The sequence below is a fragment of the Saccopteryx bilineata genome, chromosome 4 (genome assembly GCF_036850765.1).
Source record: "Saccopteryx bilineata isolate mSacBil1 chromosome 4, mSacBil1_pri_phased_curated, whole genome shotgun sequence".
Taxonomy (NCBI): Eukaryota; Metazoa; Chordata; class Mammalia; order Chiroptera; family Emballonuridae; genus Saccopteryx; species Saccopteryx bilineata.
The window spans coordinates 53,797,130-53,814,244 of record NC_089493.1 but is presented as its reverse complement, the minus strand read 5'-3'; the positions used below and the strand labels follow the sequence as shown (position 1 = coordinate 53,814,244).

Sequence of the window (17,115 nt, the reverse complement as noted above, 5' to 3'; positions counted from 1 at the left end):
ACTACCAGGCTGTGGACTCCCTAAGGGCAGGGGTCACCCCAGTTTCCTCCCAACATCAGCTCAATCTCTAATGCATATGAAACAGGTGCTTGGTAAGTTTGATAAGCTGAACTCATCTGAACGACCACTCTCAGAAGTAGGATAGTTTCTGAAATTTTTCTAGGTGAGAAAACAAAAGATCAAAGACTCAAGGCAGTGTCCTATAGTTTATTAAGTAGAAGAGCCAGCCATGAACCACATTCTGTACTCCCTGACTTTTTCCCATGCCTAAACAGACCATATGGGAAAACCCCTTTGTTTGCAAAAATGCCCACTGGCCCTCCCCTCTGATTTCAGTTAGCAACATCCATTTTTAGTCCATTGCTAAGGACTCGATTGGAAGGTCTTGCTATTTAATCAGGGGTGGCCAACCCAAGACCCAAGTGAGGCCTCAGCAGGAGGCCTTCCTCAGAGAATTTTTCACGTTAGATTACCTAGTATCAAGCTCCTTTGTCATCTCACTATGGGAATTAGGCATTTCTATCTTCATAGATCACATGCTTAATCAACTACCTGGAGTGTAGATGGGGTAATTTGATTTTGTTACCAAGGTTTAGCCAAGAGATTTGTAAATCCTAAGGTGTCCCTGCCAGGCTTTGTCTTTGGAAAACATCTTAGGAAAATTTCTCATCATACAATGTGTAAAAGGGTAATAAATCCTGGTAGATTATCTGGGCCAGTGTTTCTCAACCTGGGGTTCATGAACCCTTAAAACTTCCACTGATGAATTCTTGGGGTCTAGAAATTATCTATGAATATTTTGAATTTTAGGTATTCTTCTATGATCATCTAAGTTAACCTAAACACCTTCTGGACCACCTGGCTAGCCACCTCATAAGTGAATCTGGGGTTCACTGTCACATACATAGTATAATATTTATCTTAATACCCAGTAATCAACTAAAATAATACCATGTAACTTTAAAAATTATTATACAACCAAAGTATCCTTCAATTGAGGATTATATAAAGAAGATACGGTACATATATACAATGGAATCCTACTCAGCCATAAAAAGGATGAGCCTGACCTGTTGTGGTGCAGTGGGTAAAGCACTGACCTGGAACACTGAGGTCACTGGTTACAAACCCTGGGCTTGCCTGGTCAAGGCATTGTTGATGCTTCTTGCTCCTCTCCCCTCTCTTTCTCTCTCTCCTCTCTAAAATAAAATTTTTTTAAAAATCTTTAAAAAAAAAAGATGAAATACTGCCATTTACAACAACATGAATGGACCTTGAGAATATTGTAATAAGTGAAATGTCAGTCAGAAAACCTAAGAACCATATGATTCACTCATATGTGGGATATAAAACTGAAACTCATAGACACAGACAATAGTATGGTGGTTACCAGAAGGATTAATGGTCCCATCCTCTTAATTCTGTGCCATCTACGTCAGTGAAGGAAAGGGTAGTATGCAAGTAGCAGGGAGAGTTATGCCATCTCAAGTGACCTCTTGTTTTAAGCACTCCTCTTAATTGGAGACCATCATATGTCAATGGTTTTTAAATTTTGACAGCAATCATGTGTGTAACCAGGGTTAAAGATAAGCTAAAATCCACACTTTCTTTTCCATTCAAAATGTATATTAGAATGAAAGTGAACCCTGACAGGTTGGCTCAGTGGTAAAGTGTCATCCTGGTATGTGGATGTCCCGGGGTCAACTCCTGGTTAGAGCATACAGAAGAACAGACCATCTACTTTTCCACTGCTCCCTCTCCCCTTCTCTCTCTCTCTCTCTCTCTCTCTCTCTCTCTCTCTCTTTCCTCTGCTCCTGCAGCTATGGCTCGATTGGTTCGAGTGCATCAGCCCCTGGTGCTGAGGATGGCTCTGTGGAGCCTACACCACAGATGCTGAGAATAGCTTGGTTGTGAGCATGGCCCCAGATGACAGAGCATTGGCCCCAGATAGGGGTCACCAGGTGGATCCTGGTGGGGGTGCATGTGGGAATCTGTCTCTCCATCTCCCCTCCTCTCACTTGGAAAAGAAGGGAAACAAAAAAGAATGAAAGTGAGTGAAATTCTTGTGATTAGAGATAATTTGAATTCTCTTTATATTAAAAAAATTGGCACACACACAAAATTGAAGTATAATTCAAATACCATAAAATTCACCTTTTAAAGTATACATTTCAGTGGGTTTTAGTATATTCGCAAAGTTGATGATCACAACCATCATCACTATATAATTCCAAAACATTTTCATCCCCCACAAAATCCCAGTGCCCATTAGCAAGTCACTACCTATTCCCTTCTCTTCCCAGTCTCTAGCAACTTCTAATCTATTTTCTGTCTTTTTGGATTTGCCTATTCTAGACATTTTATATAAGTGGAATCGTAAGACATGTGGTCTTTTGTGTCTGACTTCTTTCATGTAGCATGTTTTCAAGGTTCACCCATGTTGTAGCATGTATCAGCACTTCGTTTCTTTTTTATGGCTAAATGTTTCTTCCATTGTATTCCATTGTTTATTCATTCATCAGTTGATAGACATCTGGTCTGTTTCCATTTTCTAGCCATTATGAGAAATGCTGCTATGAGGACCTTTGAAGTCTAAGTTATAAAAATTTGGGTCTGTATGTCTTCAGATATGTTCTTGGGGTCTGTGACTTTACAAATTTGAAAAATATTGACCCAGTGTGACTCCATTGCTTAATAAATGAAGAAATTCATCAAGTCACACTCACAGAGTTAACGGAAGCTTTTACAACTAGATTCAGAGCACAAGCTTGTTGTATTTCTTATCTACATGAGGTGGTCATCTTGGTTTCGGGCTTTCCCAAGTCATCTGTTTGGTTCTTGAATGGCGAGGGTCACCATTAGCAGTGTGGTTACCACTTAACTAATAACACTGCTGTATATTGATCCAGCCCAGATTCTGGACAGCTTTCAATTCTCCAAACCTGGCCTGAATACTGATAATATTTCCTCAGGCTAAAAGCCCGCAAAAAGAATCACCTGGGCAAATATCCCCCTTCAGCCTGCTTTTCTTAGAATGGCCTCCCAGGGGAGCTCTCTGGACAAACAAAGCTTGTTGACCCAGTTTGAATGCCTGGAAAATTATCATATGAGTCACTGGGACAACAGAGCAAAGTGCCAGACCCTTGAGAAACTGTAAGCACAGGTTTCCTGTGTCATGTGTGTCCCAATAGGGTGGGACCAGGAATCCCAGAGAGGCCTGCTACTTTTCATCCAGCTGCCTCTCCAAGAGACTAGCAAGCTCTCTATGTGTGATGCTGTGATGCTGCAGGGGCCCATTTCTGTTTTCCTCCCAGTGGGCTTTGCCTGCAGCAATTCAGAGAGTGGCAGCTCAGTTGTAGGAAACCAAAACAAACCTGGATGCTTAGAGGAAGACCTTTGGTGCTGTCTGGAGCAAGGCCACAGGCTCTCAATGGGAAGCAGCTACAAAAGTTTAAAATTAAAGACCAAGAATCCTGAGGCAGTATTTTAAAATAATACTTATATGAGTGAGGTAGAGCCTTGCAAAAGAGTACCTCCAAATTACTTAAGGAGTGTTTTATAATGTTTTGAAAGCATTACTTCCTAAATTACACAAAGAGCGAGAGAAGCGCAGCCAGAGATGCAACACAGGTAAAACTTGTTACATTTCGATGGGATGGACTGTTTGTGGCCTAGATAGTATGATGTCAGAAAGAGTGCCAAAGCCTTACCAGTCCTCAGATGACTCTCCCATGGGTATAAAAGATTTCTGGGTAAGGGTGAGTACCCAAGTGGGGACCAAAGAATAGGTGTTGACAGAAATAGGTGAGGTGAGAGTCATCCATTGCCTTCTCTTCTTTTTTTTTTTTTTTTTTTTTTGTATTTTTCTGAAGCTAGAAACGGGGAGAGACAGTCAGACAGACTCCCGCATGCGCCCGACTGGGATCCACCCGGCACACCCACCAGGGGGCGACGCTCTGCCCACCAGGGGGCGATGCTCTGCCCCTCCCGTGCGTCTCTCTGTTGCGACCAGAGCCACTCTAGAGCCTGGGGCAGAGGCCAAGGAGCCATCCCCTGCACCCGGGCCATCTTTGCTCCAATGGAGCCTCGGGTGCAGGAGGGGAAGAGAGAGACAGAGAGGAAGGAGAGGGGGAGGGGTGGAGAAGCAGATGGGCGCCTCTCCTGTGTACCCTAGCCGGGAATCAAACCCGGGACTTCTGCACGCCAGGCCGATGCTCCACCACTGAGCCAACCGGCCAGGGCCTGCCTTCTCTTCTTTTTCTTCCTCCCTCCCTCCCTCCCTCTCTTCCTCCCTCCCTCCCTTCCTTCCTCCCTTCTTTTATTATCTTTTCCTCTTTTCCCTTTCTTTCTTTCTTTTTAATTTTAAAAGCATCACCTAATTCTAACGCTAATTTTAGGGTCTTCATCATTAGGAAGACATAGTTTTATCATATAATTTGATCCAGGATTGTATAAATTCACATTTCATGAGTATTTTAAGAGAGTGAGCGACTATTAAATTCCTCCCACTTGTAGAAATGACATGTGAAGTCTCTCTCCTCCATGGTTTTGAAGTATAAACTTTTGTGCCTGAAAGAACTAGAAAACAATTTGATCACCAAGTCTTTAGTGACCACTATTACTCTCTCCCCCTCACGTCCCTTCTTACTCTCTCTCCCTTACCCTTTCTGCTTCTGTCTGCTTCTGACAGATCTGACATAACTCCAGCAGATTTGCAGAAACAAGCGGTTCACTTCCTACACTGGTACTGTCACTGCAGATGGCTTCAGATCAGCTATCTCCAGGGCTTAGGCAAAGTGTCACTGTCAGCCTTTGTCATCACAATCCTAACGTCTTCCCTGTGTGCTGGGTGCCTCGCAGAGCTGGCAGGCCAGCCCCAGGCGTGCCCTCTGGATGCTCAGGTAGAAGACTGAAGTGGGACTAGAGAGAATATTCAGAATTAGACAATAATGATAAAAGAGGGACAGACTCAGGTAAAGGTAAGTACTTCATCTGTCTAACTGTCTCTTCCTGCTGCATAACAGTGATGTGCTAGCAGCACGGTCCATTAGAACTTTCTGTGATGATGGAAGTGTTCTACATCTGTGCTGTCCAATATGGTAGCAACAAACCGCTATTTAGCACTTGATATGCGGCTAGTGGGGAACTGAAGTTTTTCTTTAGTTTCACTTTAATTAATTAAATATAAATAGTCACATGTGACAAATGACTACTGTAGAGATACTAGCAGTTTTTTGCTGCTGCAAAAAGCTTTATTGCTTCTATTTGGTCCATAGTCTGGGAGAGGGCTCCCGAGTGGTTAAAAACCGGCCTCGTGGCTGCAGGGAGAGGCTCAAGCACAATCCTGACACCAGGGGATGCAGAGGAGACCCTCAAAGGCCTTTGGACTCCGACAACTCCTAGCCGTGCTTAAGGGGGGGGGGATTTCAAAGAGATACTTGCCCAGCCCAGCCTGGGGGCCAGTCAGCCTGTGGAGGCTGTCAGGTGGTTGCCCATATTCTTGATGACTTGTGCCTTCTCTAGGAAGTAGTTCTCCAGGAAGGTGCAGAGATGGAGGTCTACTTGAGCAGAACGCAGGGCTTGTAGATTCAAAAGGGTTGGTTCAGGTTTTCCTCCATGACCATAGAGGTTTACATTCTGTCCTGGTTTTATCCCACGCTTCTTGGGACAGCTTCTGTGAGTCCTGGAAGAGGGTGTGGCCACTGCACTGCTCTTGCATCTTTAAGAGACACTAGGTGCCCTTAAGTTTCTCCTCAGCCAACTCACCAAAGACGTGACCCACACCCTCCAGAGCCACATAGACACAGTCAAAATAGCCTAGAAAGGGCTAGGCGTAAGAGGTCCGCAGATGCAGGTTGACCAGGTGGTTGATAGCAGCCTATACCTTGGCAGAAAAATTCTGAGGAATCTGGGAGTTCATGGTTGCTAGACCATTGAACTTAGGCTAAAAAAATAGTGCTGGCTGGTCCTGGAGGCAAAGGATGGCTGACATGGTCCCAAAAGTTATAACCGAGCAAGAGTTTGGAAGATGGTGGGAGGCAGGAAGAAGGGGCATCCCTGGGTCTGTTCAGTTCAAACACTGTTGAAGCAAGAGACAGATCTATAGGACTGCTAAATGCACTGCTGAGATACTAGTGTTTTAAAAGATAGCAGATAAACCTGACCAGGCATGAGTAGAGCGTCGGACTGGGATGATGAAGACCCAGGTTTGAAATCCCAAGGTCTCAGGCTTGAGCACAAGTTCATCTGGCTTGAGCACGGGCTCACCAGATTGAGCATGGGATCATAGACACGACCCCATGGTCTCTGGGCTTGAGTGCAAAGGTTGCTGGCTTAAGGCCCAAGGTCACTGGCCTAAACAAGGGGCCACTCACTCTGCTATAGCTCCCCGGTCAAGGCATATATGAGAAAGCAATCACTGAACAACTAAGGAAGAACTGGTGCTTCTCATCTCTCTCCTTTCCTATCTCTCTGTCCCTATCTGTCCCTCTCTCTGACTCTATAAAGTAAGTAAGTAAGTAAATAAATAAATAAAAGATAGCAGCTAAAAGTAGGCCAGCCATTGATGTTCAAGTCCTGGGTTCAAATCCTAGCTCTGCTGTATTATTAGCTTGTAACCCAAAGAGAGACACTTGAACTCTCTACCTCTTTTTACACAGCTGTAAGATAGACTAACACTACCAGTCGTGATGTTATGATAGCTAAGGTGGATGGGGTCTTGGATGGGAGGGAGGAGTCATTTACCAGTGTCTTCAATTAACAAAACTGTCCACAAGTATCTGGGAGAGACAGAGGAGGCCCAGGGGATGTATATAACCTTTTCACAAACCAAGAAGCACCACCTGTGTTGCCAAATTATTGCAGGTGTGAAGATCTCACTCACATTTACAGTTCCTTTTACTTTTTCAGTTTTCATTAGAATCTTTCACTTTTATTCTGACAAGCAGACAAAGCAAAGACTATTAATTTTATTTTTCAGATGAGAAAACAGAGACCCAAAGATGCCCCTAAAAGTTAGACTGAGGCATCAATAGAGGAGGAAACCATGACCCTGGTGTGTTGGGGCCAAGGCTTACTCTGTCCCAGGTTGCAGGAAAGCCCTCAAACCTGCACGTGGTACAAAAGAGTCTCTTCTCAATTCTGTTCCCATCACCTCTCCAATCAGTCTTTAAATGTGATATCTGTCCTGGCATTGACCTAGTCACAAAGTGGGTAACAAAGCTATTCTCTGAAAGGCAGCAACTATAGCTTTGCCACCAGCAAATCCCATACTTGTCTACCACGTGACTGGGAAGAAATGTTTTTGTCTTGCTCTGTCATCCTTTCTCCGACTGAATGTGTAAGCGCTTGCTACTCAGGCACTGAGAGTATTTCAGCAGCTCTGGGCTTTACTCTAAACTTTTCACATCGATGCTTATAATTACTTAATCATTTTTGTTTCATGCCTGTAAATAAGAGCTCTGTCATCTGAGAAAAGAACAGGAAAAACAGAACCATAAAATTAAAACACAGGAAAACCCTTTCCATCTCGTGGTGCACAACCCCGCCCCCTATTGACTGAGGCCTGCCAGTTTAAAACCACAAAAAGAAATTTTTAAAAGCTTTATTGAGGTATAATTGATGTATCATAAATTCCACTATTTAAAATGTACAATTTGATGAGTTTTAACATGTGAATATGCCTGTGAAATCACCACAGTCAAGATAATGAACATTCCCATCACAGCCAGCTTTGCCATGTTAGGGTCGAACAGGGTGAGTGTTCCTAATTCAAAAGGATATGATGGTACTGGCCCCTGCAAGGCCATCGTTATTCCAACCTCTGTTTTCGTTGGAGCGGCAGCTCTGCGTTTGACCTCTATGTGGCTTTTCCTCCTTTCCCACAGTTACAACATTCCTCATTCTGTTGAAGGCCAACTCCTTTCCTGGCGCTCTGGTTTTCATCCCCTCCCTCTTTCCAGACGCTTCCACTATGGAGCAAGCATCCCCCTTAACCTGCTGAGTCATCTACTGTGTATCTGCAGGCTTTTTCCAATCTCAAAAATAAAGACAAAAACAAAATTAAATACCTCCTCCTGCCTCCCCATTCCTTTTTTTCAATCACTCATTGCTCTTTGTCCTGTCTTCTCATCATAGACAAACTTCCAGAAATCGTTGTCCAAACTCACTCTGTCCACCTTCTCATGTCCTCTCTCTCTTCAGCCATTCCCCTGCCCCCACCACACAGACACTGTTCTTGACAAGGTCACTTTCGAACCTCCTTGTTGTTACAAACCCGTCTCAGTCTTTATCGTACTGGGACATGGCTGACCACTCTATCCTTTACAAAATAGCTTGGCTGTTTTTACAAAATAATTGATGCCCCTTTTCTTTTTAAGAAGCAAACAATAAATGAAAGCTTTAAGAGGCTCCTCCTAAGACTCACCATCTCACTTGCGACAGACAGAGCCCGCAGCTGCTAGACAGCCATCCGGTGCAGCTGCCCAATGCACAGAGCAGCCACAGGAAGTCCCAGAAATTAGTCACTGTAGACTTCTTATTTGGGGAAAATCCCTTAGTTGTTCTATAACAGACATCACAGAAGCCAAGAAATTGTTATAAATAAACGCACAAACAGAGAGGGCCTGCATTCAGTAACTCTTCGACTCCTGTCCTAAGAGTTGCTTTAACTACTGCCCTAGAGATGACATGGTCGCTGGTTTTACATGAGTAGTCCCTGTTGGTCTTCCCAGGCAGGAAGCCTGCCTGAGCATGACTTTCCTGATAACCACCTGTTGTTTTCTCCTTCCTAAAGTTTTTAATTGGGAGAATGACAGGAATGGAGTATATGGGCTGACCCAATGTCTTTAAAGGTATATAGATTTCTAGACACATACACAAAAATAAGGTTCTCATGACCAATGTTTTTATCCAACATAAAATAAAAAAAAAACCCAGGAAATAGAAATCACCTCCAAAATCCCACCACCCAGAGCAAGAGCCGTAACAATTTTGGTGAGCATCCTTTAGACACCCTTATGCAGGGAATACAAATAGAGGTGTATGTATACAGTTGACATGCATGGGATTATAATTTACATATTCTTCTGTAGTGGCTTTTTTCACTCAGAATATGCAATGGGTGGATATAGATGAACACTATAATTGGTAATGTTTACCAACCATTCAGGATATTTATAAACCATGATTTGCTCATCCAGTCTCTTACTGTTGGGCATTTAGGTAGTCTGCATTTCTTTTTTATCATAAACTATACAAGGATAAGCATACTGTGTTCAGTTTTTTGCCTTTTGTGCAACTTTCTCCTCAGGCTAATTTTTAGAGTAGACTAACCAAATACAATGGAGTGTACATTTTACATTGTGATACCATTTTGATACCTTTTTTTTTTATTGGTCCCTTCTCTCTTTATTATCTCAGAGAGACTCTTTCATTTACATATTTTATTTATCTTTTAATTTTTTAAACATTAATTTTAATGGAGTGACATTGATAAATTGGTGTACATATATTCAGAGAAAACATCTCTAGGTTATTTTGACATTTGATTATGCTGCATTCCCATCACCCAAAGTCCAATTGTCTTCCGTCACCTTCTAACTGGTTTTCTTTGTGCCCTCCAACCCCCTCCCTCTCCTCCCCCCACCCTGTAACCCCCACACTCTTCTCCATGTCTCTGAGTCTCATTTTTTTAATAAATAAGTTTTTATTAATTTTAATGGGGTGACATCAATAAATCAGGGTATATATATTCAAAGAAAACATGTCCAGGTTATCTTGTCATTCAATTATGTTGCATAGCCATCACCCAAAGTCAGATTGTCCTCTGTCACCTTCTATCTAGTTTTCTTTGTGCCCCTGCCCCTCACCCTTCCCCTCTCCCTCCTTCCCTCTCCGTGCCCCCCGTAACCACCACATTCTTGTCCATGTCTCTTAGTCTCGTTTTTATGTCCCATCAATGTGTGGAATCCTGCAGTTCTTGTTTTTTTCTGATTTACTTATGTCACTCCATATAATGTTATCAAGATCCCACCATTTTGTTGTAAGTGATCCGATGTCATCATTTCTTATGGCTGAATAGTATACCATGGTATATATGTGCCACATATTCTTTATCCAGTCTTCTATTTTTTTTACAGTGATTAAAGCTTTTAAGCAAACTCTTGGCCAATACAGCAAGAATCCATAAAAGAGTAGTGTCCTTAACAAGTTCACCAAGTCCAAGTTGGCCTCAACACCATGCCAAGTCCCTCATAAATGCAACCCAACCCCAGTTCAGTCTGTTAGGAGCTGTCCCAAGGAGCAGGAGTCCAGGAAAAGTCCACATCCAGGAAAAGTCCAATGGCACTGGAATTGTTGTCACAATTCTATACTTTGCAGCTCACGTCCAAGTCCCAATGACCACTACTTCTAGCTGGTAATGATTCAGGTAGACTGGAAAAGCCATCTGCAGCATGTGTGGAGATGGAGCTTCTGTTCTCCTCTGCCTGGAGAGATGAGACCAGGTTGCTTTTCCCTGGAGCTCTGCAACTGTGGCTTGGTAAAGAGAACCTTGGGATACACTAAGCTGGATGGCAAAGGTAGATTCATAATAGAAGTTGGCAAAAGGGGGAAAGAGAGCTCTAAATTAGGAGTAGGTCCCAGCCTGAAATATGAGTGGGGCATTGAGGTAGGAGGAATAAAGGAAACACTATACATTAAACAGAGCAGCAGAAAATGGGACTATCAACACCCACAACAGAGATCTTCGAGGAAAGAATAAAAAACCTGACTATTCAGGCAAGACATAGTTAAGTGGCCTTTGTGCAAATGAGATCAGTTTACCTGTTTCTTGGAAGAAATACCCTAGGCTCGTCCACAGTGTCATAGATGGGGCCTATGGCCCTGGGCACCTTTAGCCTTCAGTGGCAAACCCCAGCATTCTGGGCAAGGTTAGGTCATAGGTGGCTGGAGCAGGGCTGGAAGAGACTGAACCCTCCCTTAGAGGAGCGAGGGGGAAGCCTACCTTCCACTGTCCCTGTTTCCTCACAGCAGAGGCATGTAAGTCTGGCAGGCTTTAACTCAATGACCTTCCTTTCCACTATTGAAGCAGGACCCAGATGGCATCCTATGAGACCCCTTTGGGGTGTTGGAGCCTTTAAGGGCATATCCTAAAAGCTGGTAGTTCCCCTGATCTCTATTGGGCTTTTTCTTCCTCTTGGTATCTTAAAAGCCATGCTCAGAAGATCTCGCTGAGGGCTTAGAGGATCCCCATCCGCCTATATAAATCTTTTCCATATATCTGGGGCTATTTAGAAAAAGACAAAACAGTGTTATTAGCTGGATCAAATAAGGAAGGTAGTAGTTTGCAGGAGAAAAAGATTTGGCGTCGCCTGTTCATCAGCATTCAAAAGAAATTTAAAAATTTTTAAAGTAAAAACCATGGTATGGTAGACCCGTAGGAGTTCCAGGATATGACTCCCCCCTTTTAACTTTTTTTAAATTGACCTTAAAATATTTGCTGGGTACACTTTAATAATAATACCTTGACTTTAAAGATTATAAGAAATACACATAATTCGAAAGGTTTGACAAAATACAGTAAATGCTTTTGCTCCATATGCAGGAGCATTGTCAGTTTAACCAGTTTAGGAAATCCAATAATAGAACAATGCATACAGACAATGAGCTATAACATGCTTAGCAGCCTCTCCTGTTCTGACAGAGGTTACTATAAATCCAGAATAGGTATCCACTGTAACGTGGACATAGGACTGTTTGCCAAATGAAGGTATATGAGTAACATCCATTTGCCAAAGTTGTCCTGGTAGGGGTCCTTGAGGGTTAACTCCAAATTAAGGGACAGATTATAGTATAGGACCCCTTGGACAGGATTTACCAATCTGTCGTGCTGCTTCCTGAGAAAGTTGAAACTGTTTACACAGGGCTGCAGCGTTCTGGTGATGAATAGTATGAGACTGAATTGCTCAATCTGTCATGGTTGCTCCAAATAATTTTCTTTTGGGTAGCTTGATCAACAAGGGCATTCCCTTGTGCTAAAGCTCCAGGGAGCATGGAGTGAGCTCGAGTATGTCCTATAAAACATGGAGCTCTATGTTGTCATACAAGTCTTTGAAGAAGGAGGAAGTGCTGAAATAATTCATCAGCATTTGTCCCTAACACCACAATATTTATAGTGGAAACACCATAAGTAAATATTTGCTGTCTGTATATAGATTAAAGGGGGAATATGGCAAATGCTAAAAAGCCATGATAATGGCATATAATTCTAGTCTTTGAACTGATTTTAAGTTGACAGTTTCAGTATAAAGTGGTCCATTGATTTGCAAGAGTTATTTGCCATTTAGTGGAAGTTTCCCAGAGCCATTGTTGTTGATCCTTTGAGAAAAGGAACAACAATAATTTTGAGGCTCAAAACCTATAAGCTGTAAGGGCTGCCTATGCCTCTTGATAATCCAGGAGGCAACGAGATCAAAATATTGAAGTGTATTCCGTGGGCTATTAGATGGTTCAATGTGCCCAAGCTGTAGCTGCTCTTGTACCAATTGAGCAGCTGCCCTAAGTTTCTCCTGAGAAAGGGGCCATTGGTCTACCCATACAGGATTATCTGATTTCCAAGTAATTGGGTCTGCTTAATGTATTATTGAGGTAGCAGGCACTACCAAGGCCCCTATGCTAAATTTTGATATACTTATCCACACCTTCTGGTATTGGGTGCCACTTCTGTGGGGGTGAGAATTCCTCGCTGTTCTTTCCCTAGTCCCTTGGTGGCCAAAAATCCCCAATCAAGCATCTGAGTACTGACTAAACCATTAGGACTGACAAGCAACGCTCCCATATTTTTCAAAACATCTCTACCCTACAAATTAACTGGCCATCCAGGGAGCACATAAGGCTTAAAAACTCCAAAATGACCTTCTTAATCTTCCCAATTTAGAAAACTAGAACTTTGTTGAGGGGATTTACTCTGCCCTATACCTTGTAATTCTGTGGCTGCTGCATGAGTGGGCCAGGAAGGAGGCCAATGTAGCTTAGCAATAACAGATACATCAGCTCCAGTATCTAAAAGTCCTTTAAATTTATGCTCATGTATTGTTAGTTCCATTTCAGGGTGTTCCTGACCTATTTTTATTTAAATCCAATTGGCAAAATCAGAGGAGCCAAATCACCAATTTGCTTGGGGCCCCTTTTGCAGGATGTGGCCTAAGAAGCAGAATTAGCATCCTTATACTCTTCTTTTAATTGCCTGAATTAGCTGTGAGATAAATTCTTTTTTTTTTTATTAAGTTTAATGGGATGACATTGATAAAATTGTCTTCCGTCACCTTCTAGCTGGTTTTCTTTGTGCCCCTCCCCTCCCCCAACTCCCTCCCTCTCCTCCCCCCTACCCTGTAACCCCAACACTGTTGTCCATGTCTCTGATTCTTATTTTTATGTCCCACCTATGTATGGAGTCATATAGTTCTTAGTTTTTTCTGATTTACTTATTTCGCTCAGTATAATGTTATCAAGGTCCATCCATGTTGTTGTAAATGATCCGATGTCATCATTTCTTATGGCTTTGATACCTTTTGATACAATTTTCCTTCCAGAAAAGCTATGCCAATTTGTTTTCCCAGGACAGTTTTGCCCCATTATCACCAATGTTGGGCTTTATCATTTTCTGGTTTTAGATGTGCCTTTTGTAGACTGATTCAGTTTGTTTGATCATTTGATCAATTTGAGTATTTTTCTTTCATTATATTCATGTCATTCACATTTATTATTTTAATTATTATGTATCATTTTAGTCCTGTAATTTTATTTTGTTTTCTATTTTTATGCTTCCTTGGCATATTTTTATTTTTTCTTTCAGTAGATTCTCTGTTATCTTTGGATTTTTTCTTTTTGATAATTTTGAGGGTATTTTGCCTGATTTTAGTTCTATAAGTGGGCATTTGTTCCTTTCATTAGATACTTAGGTATATCTTTCTCAAACAGTACAGTATTTACTGCTCTCTGATAATAGCTAATCTTTATTATATATTTATTTTTCCTTCATAACAACCTTATGGAAGTGTGTTTTCTTTCCTTCCTCCAACTGGCTCATATCTGCAGGCTTGGATCATCTAATCTGAGTGATATGTGTACATTAAAATTCCTTTGGAAAGAAAATAACATGCTGATTGGGCCTCAGCTCATAGAGCTCCCCTGTTCAGCTAGACAATAATTATTTCTGTTTAGAGCCATTCAATTGACAGTATCCCAAAGGCATTATTGTAACGAGTCCAAGCTGCTGTGGTATAGACTGCCCTTTCAAACAGGTGATCTCATTGGATCCTCAGAGCAAGCTTATAAAAAAGCCTCTGATCTACATTTATGAAGAGAAAACTGGGGTTTAAAAAAAAGACGTGTGTAATTTGTCATTGTGATGGGTACTCCGTGGGGGCACTTAGCTCCCACAGCTGGTTCCCTTCAACTGATAGCCACATTAAAGAAAAATAGAATAAAACAGTCAAAATCCAAACACCAAATTAAAATTCTTTAGGCCCCTGACAAAGAATATAGTTTTCAATGAATGCTATTTAACTCTTATCTCTCTGTTAAAAGAACTTATAGTTATGGAAAATTGCTTGAAGTGTATGGAAGTACATCCATCTCTCTAGCATTTTCTAAAAAGGATTGCTTGGATTTTATGCAAGATGTTAATAGGTGTTACATGAAAAATGGGTATGTTCAACTAATGAGGGAAAACACTGAGTTAAAGTTGCTCCTAGAAATTACTCAGAGAGTTGCTTTTAATAGACTAATGTGCATGAATCTATAAGAAGATATCATATGCAAACTTATTTGACCTCTATTAACGTCTAATGGGTTACCAGTGCTCTGTGAAATATAATTTGGGAAACAGTGATGGGTAGGAAATGGTTTTCCATCAAAACTCCCACTAATTATTAATGGAAGAAAGTAAGTTCAGGGCTGCTAAGTATAAAGCAAGTTTTTGAGAGAAATAGAAAACATTTATTTTCCTTCAAAATTAGTAACAAAGATCATAAAACTATTTGAGTGAGAAGGTGAACCAGTGTTTATTGGATACTTACTCCATGTTGGCTGTTTCACATACTTTATCTTAGGTAATTTTGACAAGTCTGGGGTAGGCTTCATTTCCCCACTTTCACAGGTAAGGGAATTGAAGCTTAGAGGGAATAATAATTTGCTCAAAGTCCACAGTACTTGGAAGTGAGGAATAGAACTTGAATCCCTGTCTGTGCTATCTGAAGCCTGTACTTTTCTCTATATCACTTTTCTTTTTAAAAAATTTACTTATTTATCATTATTTTTTAGGTGAGAGAAGGGGTTATAGTGAGGCAGACTCCTGCATGTGCTCCAGAATCTACCTGGCAACCCTGTCTGAGAGCGATGCTCAAGTATCAAGCTAGTTTTAGTGCCTGAGGCTGACTTTCTGGGACCAACAAAGCTATCCTTCATGCCTGGGGCCACACTCGAACCAATCGAGCCACTGGCTGTGGCAGGGGTGGGGGGGGGAGGAGGTGATGAGGAGAAAGAAAAGTAGATGGTTGCTTCTCTTGTGTGCCTTGACTGGGAATCCAACCTGGGACGTCTATATGCCAGGCTGATGCTCTATCCATTGAGCCACCAGCCAGGGCCTATATCACATTTCAAACAAATTTTTAAAAAACATTTTTCAGCTCATGGCACAGCCCACTGTTTGTGGGGTCGCTCATCATCTCATGCAGGGCAGCATGGGTTATGCTGTCTGGTGGCAAATTAAGCAGCCACTATGTCCAGCAAAAAGGCAAAGCCCAAGCCACCAAGAAGCACCCCCAAGTGGGCAACATCTAATGTGTTCGCCACGTTTGAGCAGATTCAGAAGTTTAAAGAGGTTTTCAACATGATTGATCAGAACAGAGAAGGTTTCATTGACAAAGAAGATTTGCATAATATGCTTGCTTCTCTGGGGAAGAATCCAATGGATTCTTCATGCCATGATAATTGAGGCTCCAGGACCCATAAATTTCACCATGTTCCTCAGGATGTTTGGTGAGAAGTTAACTGACACAAATCAGAAAGAATTTTGCTTGCTTTGATGAAGAAGCAACTGGCACCATTCATGAAGATTACCTAAGAGAGCTGCTAACCACAGTGGGAGGGAGGTTTACAGACAAGAAAGTGGAAGAGCTATACAGAGAAGCAACTATTGATAAAAATGGAAATTTCAATCACATTGAGTTCACAAACTTCCCTAAACATGGATCTAGAGATAGAGATGATTGAAAGAGCCCTGGTGGGCAGCTCACTTGATTAAAACATCATCCCAATATGCCAAGGTTGTGGGTTTAATCCCTGCATATATAAGTGAAACAATAAATCGGTCTCTCTTTTTCTTTCTCTCTCTCTCAAATCAGTAAATAAAACCTTTTAAAAGGTGATTGAAAGAACTTTAGCTAAAACCTTTCCCTGACACATCCATGCCTTCATAGACCTGTTCCATGCAACTTGGTTTCTTTCACAGCTTTGCTTCTTTGTTTTGATGTATTTATTAGACCTTAGCACTTGTATAATCAGAATGGGGATGAGTTTGTAAATTGTGTTGAAAAAGAGATTTCTAATAAAAATCAATGAATCTGAAAAAAAGTTTTTCAATTCTGGAAAGTTAAGGGAAAGAAATAGAGGAAAGACAAGGAATGAAAATGAGAGAAGAAAGAGATAGAAAAAGAGCAAAAATGGTAAAAGCAGAAAGAACAATCAAGAGAGAAAGTCTTGCTTGTTTTGTTTTAAGATAGACATGGAGTGTACAGACACAGAAATAGATATGTATTTTTTTAAATGAAATACAATCTCTAGAGTTTTGTACACAGAGATAGATACACAGAAGCTGCTGTTTGCACAAAGATATCCTTCCTTCTTTTAAAAGTGTAGGCTTTGGCCTGACCAGGTGGTGGCGCAGTGGATAGAGCGTCGGACTGGGATGCGGAAGGACCCAGGTTCGAGACCCCGAGGTTGCCAGCTTGAGCGCAGGCTCATCTGGCTTGAGCAAAGAGCTCACCAGCTTGGACCCAAGGTCGCTGGCTCCAGCAGGGGGTTACTCGGTCTGCTGAAGGCCCACGGTCAAGG

The 17,115-nt window shown here is 41.8% G+C and overlaps 1 pseudogene; it reads left to right on the top strand.

Moving 5' to 3' along the window:
• Nucleotides 1-15,781: 15,781 nt before the first annotated feature.
• LOC136335116 (myosin regulatory light chain 12B pseudogene) lies at nucleotides 15,782-16,275 on the top strand (annotated as a pseudogene).
• Nucleotides 16,276-17,115: the final 840 nt, after the last annotated feature.